General features: G+C 37.0%; 1 long non-coding RNA gene across 1 annotated transcript in view; it reads left to right on the forward strand.

The window, feature by feature from the left end:
• The window catches only part of LOC116568154, a 56,732-nt gene that overhangs the window by 6,610 nt on the left and 35,750 nt on the right, over nt 1–14,372 (forward strand). Inside the window, exon 2 of the long non-coding RNA XR_004276523.1 lies at nt 9,472–9,570. This is a non-coding gene — a long non-coding RNA (uncharacterized LOC116568154). The remainder of the gene's footprint in view (nt 1–9,471; nt 9,571–14,372) is intronic.

Here is a 14,372-nt window from a genome sequence, read left to right on the forward strand (position 1 = left end):
GATGCATGTAAATATGAAACTATACCTTTTAGCATCTTTTTAAAATTATGAAATTGTTAAAACATTGAAAGAGTGTAATGAACTTGTTTCCCAGCTTTCATTTTGGTCCTGTATAGTCAATTCCCAACCTTGCATTCAGGATGATCTTTGAAGATCAGTCACTTATGTAACAAATTCCTCTTTTCAAAATCTGTGATGTTTTTCTCTCTTACCTAAACACGAAGTCCTTTCTCTGATCTTGCTGTGTGCTTTCTCCTCTTGAACTCACCTCCTCCCACTCTTTCCTTTGCCACTCTAGCCTCCTTACTAGCCCAAGGACATAGCAAGTCCATACCCAGGGCTTACTTACGATTGTTTTCTTGACGGGGAAAACACTCCCCTATTTGCTCCTTCATTTCCTTCAGGTGTCTGCTCAAACTATATTTTATCAGAATCTCTCCGTGACTACCCTATAGAAAATGGTCCTTTCGATACCTCCACCCTCATTCTGTTTTCATTTTCTTCACACACTTTTCATCCTTGGCATATTGTATATTTATTTATTTTCTTCTTACCTCTTTCCTTTCATGAGGCGGTGAGCTCCTTGAGACCTCAGATTTGGCCCATTTTCTCCCCAACTGAATGTCTACTACTTGCAACAATCTTTGTATCTGACATATAAAAAATGCTTTACAAATACTTATTGAAAATACTGATTGAATGAATACTACAAGCTGCTTTTTCACTTGAGATTATATTTTTGAGATTTACTCATGTTTTTTGTGTTGATTCATTTTTTTCCACTGCCGTGTAGTAGTATCTTGGATGGCTATATCTCAATTTATCCTTCTTGTTTGGTAGATATTTAGGTTTCTTTCAGTTTTTCACTGATGGAATCCATGCTGAAATATATACTCTTAATTTTTTCTCCTTGCGCACATGCACTGGTTTCTCCGAGGTGTATAACTGAGTGGATTTGCTGAATTGTAGGGTAAGTTTAAATTCAATTTAAACAGGTACCATCAAATTTCTCCCCAAAGTGCTTGGCTAATTTATTCTCCCACTAGTGGTCAGTACATGATTAATGTGAGTTATTTGTCATTTTCTGAGCATTAGTATCGCTGGCTCTTTTGTGTGTTTTCTAACAGGATTCTAATACACAATCTTGGGTTGAATGTTTTCTGTAATTTTTTTCTTTTATTGTGATCTTTCTTTCTTCCATTTATTGTACTCTAGTGAATAGATTTGACCTATAGAAAGGATATGTGTAAAAAGGATATGTAAATAATAGTCCTATCTCTGCTGGAAAAAACAAACAATCAAACCCAAAGTGATTATGCTGTGTTTGGGGGGGATACAGTATGGTCCATCTACTGGGCACTGTGGTAAGTTCTTTTATACATCATCTTATTTTATTCTTGCAATGGCCCTTCGGGTTAGGTATCTCTAGATAGTACTTCGACCCTAACACTTCGTGCCTAGTGTCATACAGCTAAAAATTTATTATTTCATAGTAATATAAAGGAGCATGATATGAAACATAAATGTAATTTTGTGTGGGAATTGAAAAACTTTTTTTCTTCATGTCTCCTTTACTGAAAAAGGAATTATTCCAGACTGACTGTTGAATGAGTAAGTCTAAGTTCTCCTTGCAATGACCCTCATTTTTTCTTGATTTGCATATGGCTCTTCAGAAAGGCTGGGGGGTCAGACAGAAGTTTGCATTGACATCTCTCAGCAGTCCCTGTAGACTCTGCATTGCTGCAGAATGCGATGTTGTTGCTCAGCTGACCAGATGGGTTGATTGAAGAGAGAATGGATAAGAGGCAGCTATCATACTCTATGACACTTTTAGGACAGGGAATGAGTTTTGAAACCAGGAAATGATGGCATCCCTCTTTCAATGATCTTGAGAGTCGTTTGTGAAGGAATTATCCACTGGAACCCATGAGAGTTCTATAAAACTCTGATCAGAGTACATGGCAGTCTTAATAGAAGGTCTCTGGTTTAGAAAATACTATTGTCTAAAATGAGAAACTCAGAATCCCTTCTAAAATCTTCCACCTGCCAAATACACATCAATCTTTTGAGACTTAAACTTGGTGAAATAAAAGTCCAGGCTATTACTGCTCTCCCAACACAACACGAGAAAGCTTTCCTTGATATCTTGATGTTTAGGCTTATGTAAGAATGTTTATAGAAGATCTAACCATGCTTCCTTTTTTAAACTTATTAAAGCAATGAAAAAAAAAAGATTTTCTCATATTTTTTTTCTTTGATACTTCCAGAGGCGTTCCTAAGGGATCCTCAACCTGAAATACATTAAAGTTGAAAATTAGTGTTTTGATCAAGTTGGTATGCCACATCTCATTATTCAATTTACAGCAGATATCTTGGCCTTTGAGTTTTTTCCTACTTTAAGGACCAAAGGATTTTCTTTCATAAGTAATATCCTTACTCAACCAATAAGATGGAATTTATTACGATTGTTAGATAACTCACTTGACAAAGAGGGTCAATGACAGTTAAATGGCACCAACAGCTCATTGAAGACAGTGATTTCATCCCACTCACCATACTTTTTCCCACTACCTAGGAGAGGGCTTTATGTATAATAGGAGTTCAGAGATTAGTTACTGAGTCAATATTATAAATTCATATAGGTCTCTATATCATATTTTCCTCTTCTTTCCATAAAATCATGCTATATCCCTTTTTTTAAACTGGGAACATTTCATTTACAGGTGCATAATTTTTTTAATGCTTAAAAAAAAGAAAGATATCTTTTTTTGAGAGAGAGCCTGTGCACATGTGTGTGCAAGTGGGGATAGGGAGGGACACAGGGAGAAGGAGAGAGAGAATCTTAAGCAGGCTCCACACCCAGTGTGGAGCCTAATGTGGTGCTCAGTGTGGGGCTCAGTCTCATGACCCTGAGATCAGGACCTGAGCTGAAATCAGGAGTTGGATGCTTAACCAGCTAAGCCACCCAGGTGCCTCCAAAATAGAAAGATCTTGATTGATTTTTTGAGATGGAAATATGTAACAAGGTCATTTGAACTTCTCTTGTGAACAATGATTTCATTTTTGCATGTGGGTAGAAGTGATGTGTTTCCTCTTCCTCTGTTATTAAAAAAACTGACAAGCAAAAATGATCACCCAAGTTTTTTTTTTTTTTTCTCCCAAGTTTCTTTTTGAGTATTCACTGACCAAACTGGAAACATCCACAAAGGAACACTTCAGGGTAAAATGTTACTGATGGTTGGCATTTCTAGAATTACCATGAGATAAAGACTGCAATGGAATTCTAAACATAAAGGACAATAAATTTGATTTGCTCTATCCTTTCTTTCTTTTTTTTTTTATAAGCTTTGAACTAGATAACATTTCCCTTGAGGTTTTTTTGTTGTTGTTGTTGTTGTTGTTGTTGTTTTTGTCTCCCCCCTTCTCCAAGCTTTAAAGAGATGACAGAAACAGTAAAGCCTATCATTTGGTCATCCTCACGTATTCAGCACTTTCATATATGCTAAATATTACTGTAGATGCCAAGAAGAACATCTGCATTTGAAAATTACCAACATCTCTAAGATTGCAGAGCATTAAAGTGCAGTTTCCACTCAACAGTGAGCCACCCACATCGTTTTTCAAGCATATGCCTCATAACAAAAATTCTCAGAATATTAGTGTTTATGGGGAGCTTCTGAAATATTCTGAAATAAAACCAATTGAATTATATATTTACATGTGGATTTCTATGTTTTGAGCTTCTATAATATGAATCTATAAATTAAATTCTTGTTCAAAATAGTCCCTCTAGCGTGTATAAGAACAATATTTCAAGCTGCTTCCCTTTCCTCAGCAAAACGTTGGTGGTATAGTGGTGAGCATAGCTGCCTCCTTCCCTTTCCTCAGCAAAAATTTCCATGTCAATTACAAAAGACTCATAGTTCCATCAAGTTCCTTTACATTCTTGTATATTTTGAAAGGATGGTATAAGCATCTATATGTGTGAGATAATAACAGGATGATTTTCCTCTTTAATCTGTTTTTTTTTTTTTCCCCCAGAATGCTAAGTGTTGAAAACTGAAAAGGAAAATGCTTCTTATAGAAATGTCCTTCTTTTGGAAGAGAGAGGATTTAAAAGAGAATAAAAAAATTTAAGCTTGATAAGTTCATGCATTAGTCATTGGCCACTTTCAGTAAATAAATTATGGGAACAATATGAGGAAATATATGAAATGTTTTTGTGGGAATTGATCTTGGACTTATAATAGGAAATGCCCAAAAAACATTTCTGAAATGAGTCTTCAAGTAGAGCCTACAGAACATGTTTTATTTTGTGATGTTTAACTCACTTTAGATTCTACTGTTCAGGCCAAAAAACAAATAAAACAAAACAAAACAACAAAATAAACCCCAAACAAGCAAGCAAACAAACAAACCCTCATTTAAAGATTCACAAAGTCTTGGTAGAACATGGCTGTAACTTTGTTCCATTTGACTCTGAGCCAAAGACAATTCTTTACTTTCTGGTCCAACTGTGTTTGTTGTTAATTAACAAGGAGGTAGAGTACATAAAATATTCTTTAGTGTAAAATATTTGGCGATTTCAGACACAATTAAAATGGGTATTTCAGGGGCACCTGGGTAGCTCAGTGGGTTAAGCCTCTGCTTTCGGCTCAGGTCATGATCTCAGGGTCCTGGGATCGAGTCCCGCATCGGGTTCTCTGCTCAGCAAGGAGCCTGCTTCCTCCTCTCTCTCTCTGCCTGCCTCTCTGCCTGCTTGTGATTTCTCTCTGTTAAATAAATAAATAAAATCTTAAAAAAAAAAGGGTATCTCATTAAGTCAAATAAGATCTCTTTCTTTTTAAATTGATGAAAGCAAATATCTATTTTTATTTGTTTTAAAAGATTAAAAAAAATTTGTCATCCTACCATGTCTTTCCTCTCCTGGCAAAATCATTTCTATTTTTCTTTGAGATTCTTACCATGTGAATCTGGTGAGCCTGTTGCTGGCCCTATTGTGCTATACCAGTCACATGGTGACTGCAGACTACGACACCTATCTCTTTCCAATAGTCATTGGTTCAAAGGGGTAGGCAAGTGATTGGTTGGGTCACACCTAGTCCTTCTCTGGAACAGTTCTAAAGCAGGACAAAAGAGCTTGCATTTTGCTCTGCTTGTAGAAAAGTCCCCATCACCACCTCTTTATTGTACACCCACCAAACAGAAAGGAGGAGAAGAAAAACATAGAGATGTGTTGAGACTAGAGTTGGAGGAGGCACTGATAACATTACTTGTGTTCAGGAAACCAGATGTTCCTAAAGTCAGCACCTATTTTATACTATGCAAGTCAAAAATTCCCCTTTTTAAATGTAATCTTATTTTGGATGAGTTCCTACACTTGCAGTGGGAAGAGTCCTAACAAAGGCATTCATCATGTAGCAAAGATCTTTTAGTGTCCACTCCACTATAACTTTCAGTGGAGTTAAATAATTGTGTATCTACTACAAGAAGGCATATAGTTACACATCACATAATTTGTGGTTTAGTTTGCTATCTTGAAATATGGTGGTTCTGTTCATAAACATTTCAGGTGGGCATATCTTCTGTTACTGTTGAGCAAGATCTCAGAAGCAAGGTCTCAGAACCAGTAGTCAAGCCTCTCCTAATTGTCAGCCAGGTATGCCCTTAAGGAGTAATAAAAGGTCAATTATTAAACTTACTATGAGTTTAACAGCATCCTATTACAACCAAATTCTGACAGGAAAGAACATTAATTGTAACTTGGGGACCGATTCCAGGTTGAATATAAGATGAGAGTTACTGGACCCTATAGTAATATGGAACTAAAGGGTCACTCTCAGCCAAGTCTGGATAACTTCAGTTTCAAGGACTATGCTTCTGACATTTTTGACTGCCCTGCTTTTTCTCTTCCCTTGAGTCCCTGTCCCACTGCCACCTAGACTTGTGTTCAAGTCCCTGGGTGTTTCTTGGCTCCTGATGACCTGCTTTGGAGACCCTAGGCCTGTGTGCAATTATGCTGCCTGCAATCTCCATTCAAGACACACTCGCAACAAAAGCAATTCCTACATCAGTGTAAAAAAAATAAGTTTAGACTTCCTTTTGTGAAAAACTAGAGTAGCAGTGAAGAACATAGGGTTTGGATTAAAACAAACCCACGTTAAAACTCTATGTCTGTCACTCACTAGTGCTGAGATGAGCATCTTTAAAATAGGGGCAATAATAGCAATCTTGTAGAAGTGTCATTAAAGTAAAATAAAATACTGCACTTGAAATGTCCAATATTGTTCTCATAGATTATCAATAAACTATATCATCTATATTTTTATAACACAGTAGGTCCCAAAGGACCCCTTGCCTGAGGGTTTGTTTCCCAACCAAAAGAAATGTCCCTGCAATTTCTTCTTCTAAGTCCAAGGTTCTGGGACTTTTCCTTATGTTGCTGATGTCCCTTTATCATCAGGGGCCTTCAACACATTCATGTCTTTAACCATAGTCAGAAGTCAAAGATTCTGTTATCCATTGAGGAAAGCTAGGCTTAGTACCTATAGCTTGCAATGCACAATATGAAATACTGAGCTTGACTAGTTCCTGGACCATCTTTCTTCTCCTGGATGCAGAGTTCCCATTAGCTGCTCTGACCTGGCCTATACTCTTCCCACATAGAAGATGCAATTCGGCAGAGTAACGATTGCTGGGAAAACTCACCTGAATCATCCTCAGGAAGCCAGAATTATTGTAAAGGGGCAGAATAATGTATATTAAACTATGGAGATTTGGATTCTGGTTTTGTCTTTTTTTTTTTTCTGTGTGACCCCAGACATACTACTTACTCTCTTAGTGCACGTTTTCTTCATTGTAAGGAGGGAAAATAATGATGTTTGTGAAGATGACATGAATTAGAAAGTATGAAGCACTTGGCACCTAGTGATCACTCAATGAATAGTAACTGCTGTGATTTTGCTGAGCCCAGCATGACTGTTATGATTCCTTTAGAAGACCTTGCTTTCCACTTTCATTTCTTGTTTCCGGTAAGTTTTGAAACCATTAGGAAGTACACTACTAGCCTTCAGAGGTAATGAGCCACTGGAAAGGTTCTTGGGATGTCCAAGCAGGTTAATATTATGTAGTATTTCACTTGGGGCAATTACATTGGAGGGAGATTTTCTCATTTCAGGGCTCAAGGGCAGTGTGTTCCCATGTTTAATGAGCAAAGTTTTCAAAACTGCTCTTGTGAACTGCTGGAAATCTGTGGTTTAACTCACAAGTGAGAATAGCCATCGTTAAATGAAGTGGATATGAAGGTATTTCAGGGTATACTTTGGTGCAATTTTTGTGATTTTGTTAAATAATCATCCAGAAGTATTTAATTTAGCTTAATCATTACCACCAAATCTGACAACTTTTTGTTAGTTTGTTCAAAAGCAGCAGAGTTTGCTTTCTTGAGATGTTTCGACTTATAACAATGCCTCATTGCCAGAACATGGTGGGCCTGAAATAGTTTATTTGGGGGATGGAATCCGTTTAAAGGTGGAAGAAAGCAGAACACGGTGTAACTCCATTTTTAGGTATTTCCAGTAAGCAAATCTTTTTTTTTTTTTTTTAGATTGTATTTATTTGACAGACAGACAGAGATGACAAGTAGGCAGAGAGGCAGGCAGCGGGTGGGTGGGGGCGGCTGGAGAGCAGGCTCCCTGCTAAACAGAGAGCCCGATGCGGGGCTCGATCCCAGGACCCTGGGATCATGACCTGAGCCGAAGGCAGAGGCTAACCCACTGAGCCAACCAGGTGCCCCTCAGTAAGCAAATCTTAGGAGACACTGTTTTCAAAATGGCTGCTCTGGGTTTAACTAGTTTGACACCAACCATTCTTCTGGAGGACCTTGCTGAGAGACTCTTATTTTATATTAAAGCGAAAAGATCCAACAGAGGCCTAGGCCGCCACTGCCCCACCCTGGGGCCAAGATGTAGGTCATGGTAAGTTTTGTTCCACTCCAGCTATGTTGAAGTTCAGAATGTATGTGCAGATTAAAAACTAGAGATAAATTTAAATATTTATTTGATAAAATTTTGAAGTTTGAACATAAAATAAAATTTTGAACATAAAATTCCCTTTATGTTCTAAATATTTTATAATGATGACAGCAAAGTATGCAAACATATAAACTACAGGGCAGCTATTAAATCTTGAATATCTTCTTTTTCCACCTTACCACCTCTTGCTATCATTTACCATTTATCTTACCGGAGGAACATTCATAGCAATAGCCTGGACCTTAACAGATGATAACTAGTATACAACAGAAAAACAACTTTGCATCTCAGTTCAGTAGGGATTTCTTTCCTCAAAAAGGTGGTGATTGTGCCTAAATCATCTCAAAACATCAGAGTAGTTTGGCCAATGTGCTCAAATATACTTAAGAAAAAAAAAATGAAGGTACAGAAAGAAAAAAATAAAAAGTATTTAAGCTTTTATATTTATTGACTATCAATACTAAGAAAGTAGATGCCTCATTATTTTCCCATCTGGAGTAGACATAACAATGCTTTGTCTCCCCAAATTTCTATTAAATACCATTAAACATGTTTATACTAGAATTAAACAAAGAAGGAGATTCATACCTCTTTTTCAAGAAGTCATCTCCTTTTCCATTAAGCACAAAATTATGCACTGTTTCCTCTTATTATCCTGTGTTAGTGTCGACGATCAAGTGACCCATGAATTAATTTGGACCTATGTTTAGGATGAGACTACCTTAATGTAATTCTGATTGTGCTGTCTGAGAAAAAAAATATATATATATATACATATATATATATGTTGAAGTTTTAAGAGAAACTGAAGGCTGCTTACTTTTATTTGTTTGTTTATTTATTTATTTATTTACTTTTTACCTCTTCTATCTGGGAATATGTCGTAATAACGACAATTCTGTTCTGTTTCTGTGCACTTAAGCCTAAAACTCACATACTGTCTCCATATTACTAAAAGCTTTTGGTCTGATTCATGAATGTCACAATGCAGAAAGATGGATGCATTTTTCCTGACTCTCATGTACCATTTGACAACCTCCCACTCAGAGAGAACTGGCAGACTGGCTGGGTAGTTATTGTGTTCTGCAAAGAGAATTATTACAAGGAAATATTCATTCAACAGGAAGGGAAAAATGAATCTCACAGATTTCAGCACAATATGAATTGATTTATTTCAGACAGTGAAAATCTCCATGTTAAGGTTATGTAATGAAGATCCTTCTCATTTAAATGCTTTTAAATTTTTTTAAAGAAGTGAATTTTCTTTCATTAAGAAAATTAGAATACTCTCACCACTCTCACTCCTGTATATATAGAACTATTACTTAAATTACGATAATTACGCTTAAGTAATGGCAGCTCTGATTTATCCCCATATGGTGCCCCCCTCCCACTTCCATTTCCACTCACATATTCACTTGGTAAATTGCTTTTTCAGGTACTCTAATGTGAAGCAATTGCATTGAAGGTCACAATTAACAGCTTCCTTGTATCCATGGCCATTGCGGTATGACCTTGCAGATTCTTCCACCAAGAGGTAAATCTATCTCCTCACTCCTTGAGTCTGGTCTAACATTGTGATTTGCTTTAGCCAATAGAACATGGCACAGATGACACTGTGCCACTTCTGTGCTGGGGCTTCAGGAGATCATGCATGCTTCTGCTTTTTCTCTTGAAACCATACCACTGGGTCACTGCTGTGTGAACAACATGGATCACATTGGGGGTTAGGACTTAATAAATGAATTTTGTTGGGGGAGTCACAATTCAGGCTATAGCAGTATCTATGGGGGTCATATAGTTCAGCCTTTCAGTAGGATATGCCTACATCTAGATTTTCCTAACAAAGGAGATAAAAAAAGAACCTATTTAAAATACTCCTGGTGGGGTCCCTGGGTGGCTCAGTCAGTTAAGCGGCTGCCTTCTGCTCAGGTCATGAGACCAGGGTCCCGGGATCAAGTCCTGCATTGGGCTCTCTGCTCAGCAGGGAGCCTGCTTCTCCCTCTCCCTCTGCCTGCCACTCTGCTTACTTGTGTTTCCTACCTCTCTCTCTATCAAATAAATGAATAAAATCTTTAAAAATAAAAGAAAATATTCCTGGAATTGATGATTCAGTAATCATTGTGTTAATAATTTGTCAGTAGATTCTTGCTTATGTCTACTTACAAATTTTCAATTTGTTTAAGTTAAACTCTTTCAATTCGGTTCAACACTTAAACTCTCTTCTGTAGTTAGAAGAAGGAATGATTGGTGTAGTATCAAAATTTTATTTCTTGACTGTGGAATAGTCCTATCATCACTTCTTCTCCTCACTGTTTGTAGATATTCAACTTTATGATTTTCAGGACTAGAGCTAAAACCACCAATACCAACTAGGATCTCTGAAAGTTGTTTCATCTAGGACATATTTGAAATTTTCTTAAATTGGATAACTGGTTACCTAAAGCATGCTGTTTCCATGGAACCCACAAGATAAAACTCAGAAATACGTAAACTTCTTCCATCACAGGAGGACAATCCACATACAAAGAATTTCTTTTAAGACAAGAACCAAAAGTGTATTAACTTTAGTTGATATAACTGATGTTTACTTTAATATAGGACCTGGTCTGTCTTAGTTATCTTTGTATATGGATTTAGTCACTTTCTTAAGAGTACTTTGTACTGATCTCTGCCAGTTTTCTTTTATGATATTCTTGAATTAATTTCATTGTTTCACCTATCTCTGAATTAACAATGAGTGAGATCCTACAATATGTTAAGTATCATTCTAAGTTTTGGGGTTATAATAGTAACCAAATGAGACAGAATTCTAGGAATCTTACTGTCTAGTGGGAGATGACAATACAAAAATGAATATAAAATACACTGTCTAGTAATACTATGTGTTATAAAGAAAAATCAAGATAAGTAGGTAGTGGAGGGAAACTATTTGAATAGAAGGGCCACTTAGATGGTTAGTATATCTGCGGATACATGATTTAAACAGAGATCTAACTGAAGTAACAGAACAGGTTATACAATTATCTGGTAGGAGAAAGTTACAGGCAGAAGAAATAGCAAATGTCAAGACCTGAAATAGTAACAACTTTGAAAACTTTCAGCTCAAGTAATATTTCCTCTCCTTTAATTGTTTTTTAAAAATGGTTAGTTAGTTAGTTTGGTTTTTATTTGTTCAGTTTTTTTTTTTTTTTTCCCTTTCTGGAAATGAGGTTACAGAACGTAGCAAGAGAAAGCCTTATATAAAGATAAAGAGGTTGAAGAGAATTCTCCATGGAGAATTCTAAGATTAGGTTGCTTAAATATTTGAGAGAATTTGTCTGGCTTTGCCAGGCCTATCACATTGTCCCAGAGCTGATACAAGGTTGGAATTTGTAGGCCCAGTGGTTACTGTCTGCCTCTCTGCCTATCGTTAATTCATTAAGCGAATTTACAGGTACCCAAGATATTTCAGGCACTGTGTTAGATGCAGAGGATACTAACAGACAAGTAAATTGTGGTTCCTTCCATCAGAAAGTTATTTATTCCTCCTTGAGATCAGCTGTCATAGTGGTAAGGACAGGGTTCTGGAGTCAGGGTTTATATTCTGGGTCTGCCATTTACAAAATGCAGATGGTGCACAATTTATGCTTATTTATACTTTAAATTTCCAGTTTGCAAAATGAGGATTCGTTCATTCCACAAATACTTACTGGGACATTTCTAGGCAATAGGTGCTTTGGGATAGGATAGTCAGAAAAACAAAAATAAAATAATATTTAGTTGATGGGAATGTTTTAAGAATTATGTAAGATCATATGTACCCTGTCTTAGCACAGTAACTAATAAATGCTAGCTATAGATTTCTTATGTTGTAAAACTCGTGCTTGGTAAATATAAAGCCCTAAATGAAGGTAGTTGAATTGAACTGAGTTATTTTATGGGGAAGCAACCTGTGTTACACTCTGAAAATACAAAGGAGGTTGTTAAAAGTAATGGCTAGTAACATCAAACTAGGTTATGGAAGAGAAATGAAAATGTCTCGTGTTTGGGGTCTGTTCCTCAACTTTGGGGTTGACATTGAGCAGCATTCAAGCCATTCACCATTCTTCTTCCCATCTGTGGCAGAGTTGCAAGTTGCCTTCCCAGTACCCAGCCTCCTGCTTTTCTTATTTCTGCTCCCAGTTTTGTTTTGGTTACCATGCTTCATCTGAACAAAAGTACTACACTTCCCAGCATTCCTGGCAAACAGGGATGGCTGCTCATGTCATTCACACTGTCACTGTTTCAGTAGCACTAGGTGTTGTTTAAATGTGGAATCGTGGCTTTCTCACACCTGGGCATTTACCATTTTCCAGAAGTTTTGTTTATCAAACCAGAAAATAATTTGCATAAATGAGTAGAAGGGTTTTCATCTTCACTAGTTAAAAAAGAAACAATCGAAATGCATTCCTTTTTTACTCATATCTTTATTTTAGTTATTTTTTTAAATGGATCTTTTTATTTATAGCCACATGAAAAAATTCTTTTGTTTGATTTTCTTCAAAGGTTCCCTCTTCCCGTCGCTTGTCCTTTCTTTCATTCCCAAAATGTAACTTGAAAAGTGCATTAGGGCAAAATCTATTTTTACCTACATTTGGTTGGAGATCCAATGCTGAGGGGAAAACCTAGCTATCAGTTGCACAGTCATATTTTAAATTTGGATTAAACTGGAGCATCAGAGATCAGGAGATCAGGAATATACCACTTCATTTAGATTGGCATTTTGTTCACAGGTGGCATTCTTAATTACCCATCACTCCTGGAAAGGATTTGTTGGAAATCATGAGGCATCATCATTTCCCCCAACTCCTGCCAGTTCCTATGCCTCAGAGTGCCACCTTTTCTCCTTTGACTTCTTTACTAGAGCATGTCCCTCAGGCATTTCTTTCCACTTATAGGGTTGAAGTCAGAGCTTTCCCAGAGTGGGGAGCTCAGGATTCCTTCCAAGGAGTTCAGGAAAAGCTGAGGCACTTTGGGCAGAGGATCAGTATATATTTCATTTCTCCAAGTCAGCTGAAAAATTGTCACGGAGCCCTTACATTTCCTTTTGAGCTCATCAGTGAATTTTCTTTCAGAGTTGAAGGCTTGCATATACTGTGGATGTCTGATTTATCCTATCGTAATTATCCATGGGTATCCATTTAAGTGGTGTGTTATAATGGAAATAGCATTGTCTTGGGAACAAAGGCCCTGAGTCCCTGCCAGTTCTTATCAACATGACCTCAAACAAATAGCGCAGTCCCAGGCTCTGGTTCCTCATCTGTGGAATGGAGTTAAGGCCTGCCCTATCTATCTCATAGGATTGTTGGGAGGTTTGATAAGGTGATAATTTGTGGAGGGTTTTGTATGCTCTAAAGCGTACATACTCTAAAGCAGTATGGGTAGGTGATTATAAAATCTCATTACTGAACCAGAACTCATTCCCTGTCTCCAGGCATACCTCATAGGGGGGAAGCAATTTTACTTCTACATCAGGTTTCTATAAATATCCAATCCTACCAGGCCAGGGAAAACGCCAGCACTTTCTACCTTGCCGTCATGAGACTTGGCACAGGGATAAGTAATTAGGCAGTGGGGTTCAAATTTTGACCTGGGGTTTGCTTTCTAATTGGGGGATGCTGCCTTAGTTACTCAACCCTGTCCAAGCCTCAGTTACCACATCTGCAGAATGGGGATAGTGATCATATCCATACTTCCATTTGATTCTGGGTTTATCTGAGACAAGCCCTGTGAAGTAGTTAGTATAGTGCCTGGCATACAGTAAATAGTGACTATTAGCTATTATTCATTTGTTATTAGCAAGGGCACAAGTAGGTCATGTGATACTGAGAAGAGGATGGCTAATGTTTTATTTTTTTCCCCCTAAAAATGGCTAACAGTTTACCACAGAGACTGGGGTACTGTCTCTAAGGCTCATGCTAGTGCTGGCAAGTAGGTAGGTGTGGTTTTGTTTTTGTTTTTGTTTTGTTTTGTTATGTTTTACCTTTTTTACCATTTAGGTGGTGGTCCTTTTAATTTTAATTCGACCTCTTGGCCTCTGCCTTCTTCCATATTCTGACGGAAATGAAGGGTCATCAGTATTTTATATAGACTGTGATTTTATTTTCTGCCCAATGTCTGACATTTTACATTTTTCTTTGTGCATTTATTTATTTATATGACTAATCTTATAAAGGAAAAAATAATAAAAATTACATTTCACTATAAATAAACTTCAATTTTGGGGAATAGGATAAAAAGATGGGAAATATATTCTGTTCTCGAAAATCTTGTCTATATGGTCATAGTACTTATGGATTTGTGATTAAAATTAAGGAA

This window comes from Mustela erminea, chromosome 10 (genome assembly GCF_009829155.1).
Source record: "Mustela erminea isolate mMusErm1 chromosome 10, mMusErm1.Pri, whole genome shotgun sequence".
Taxonomy (NCBI): domain Eukaryota; kingdom Metazoa; phylum Chordata; class Mammalia; order Carnivora; family Mustelidae; genus Mustela; species Mustela erminea.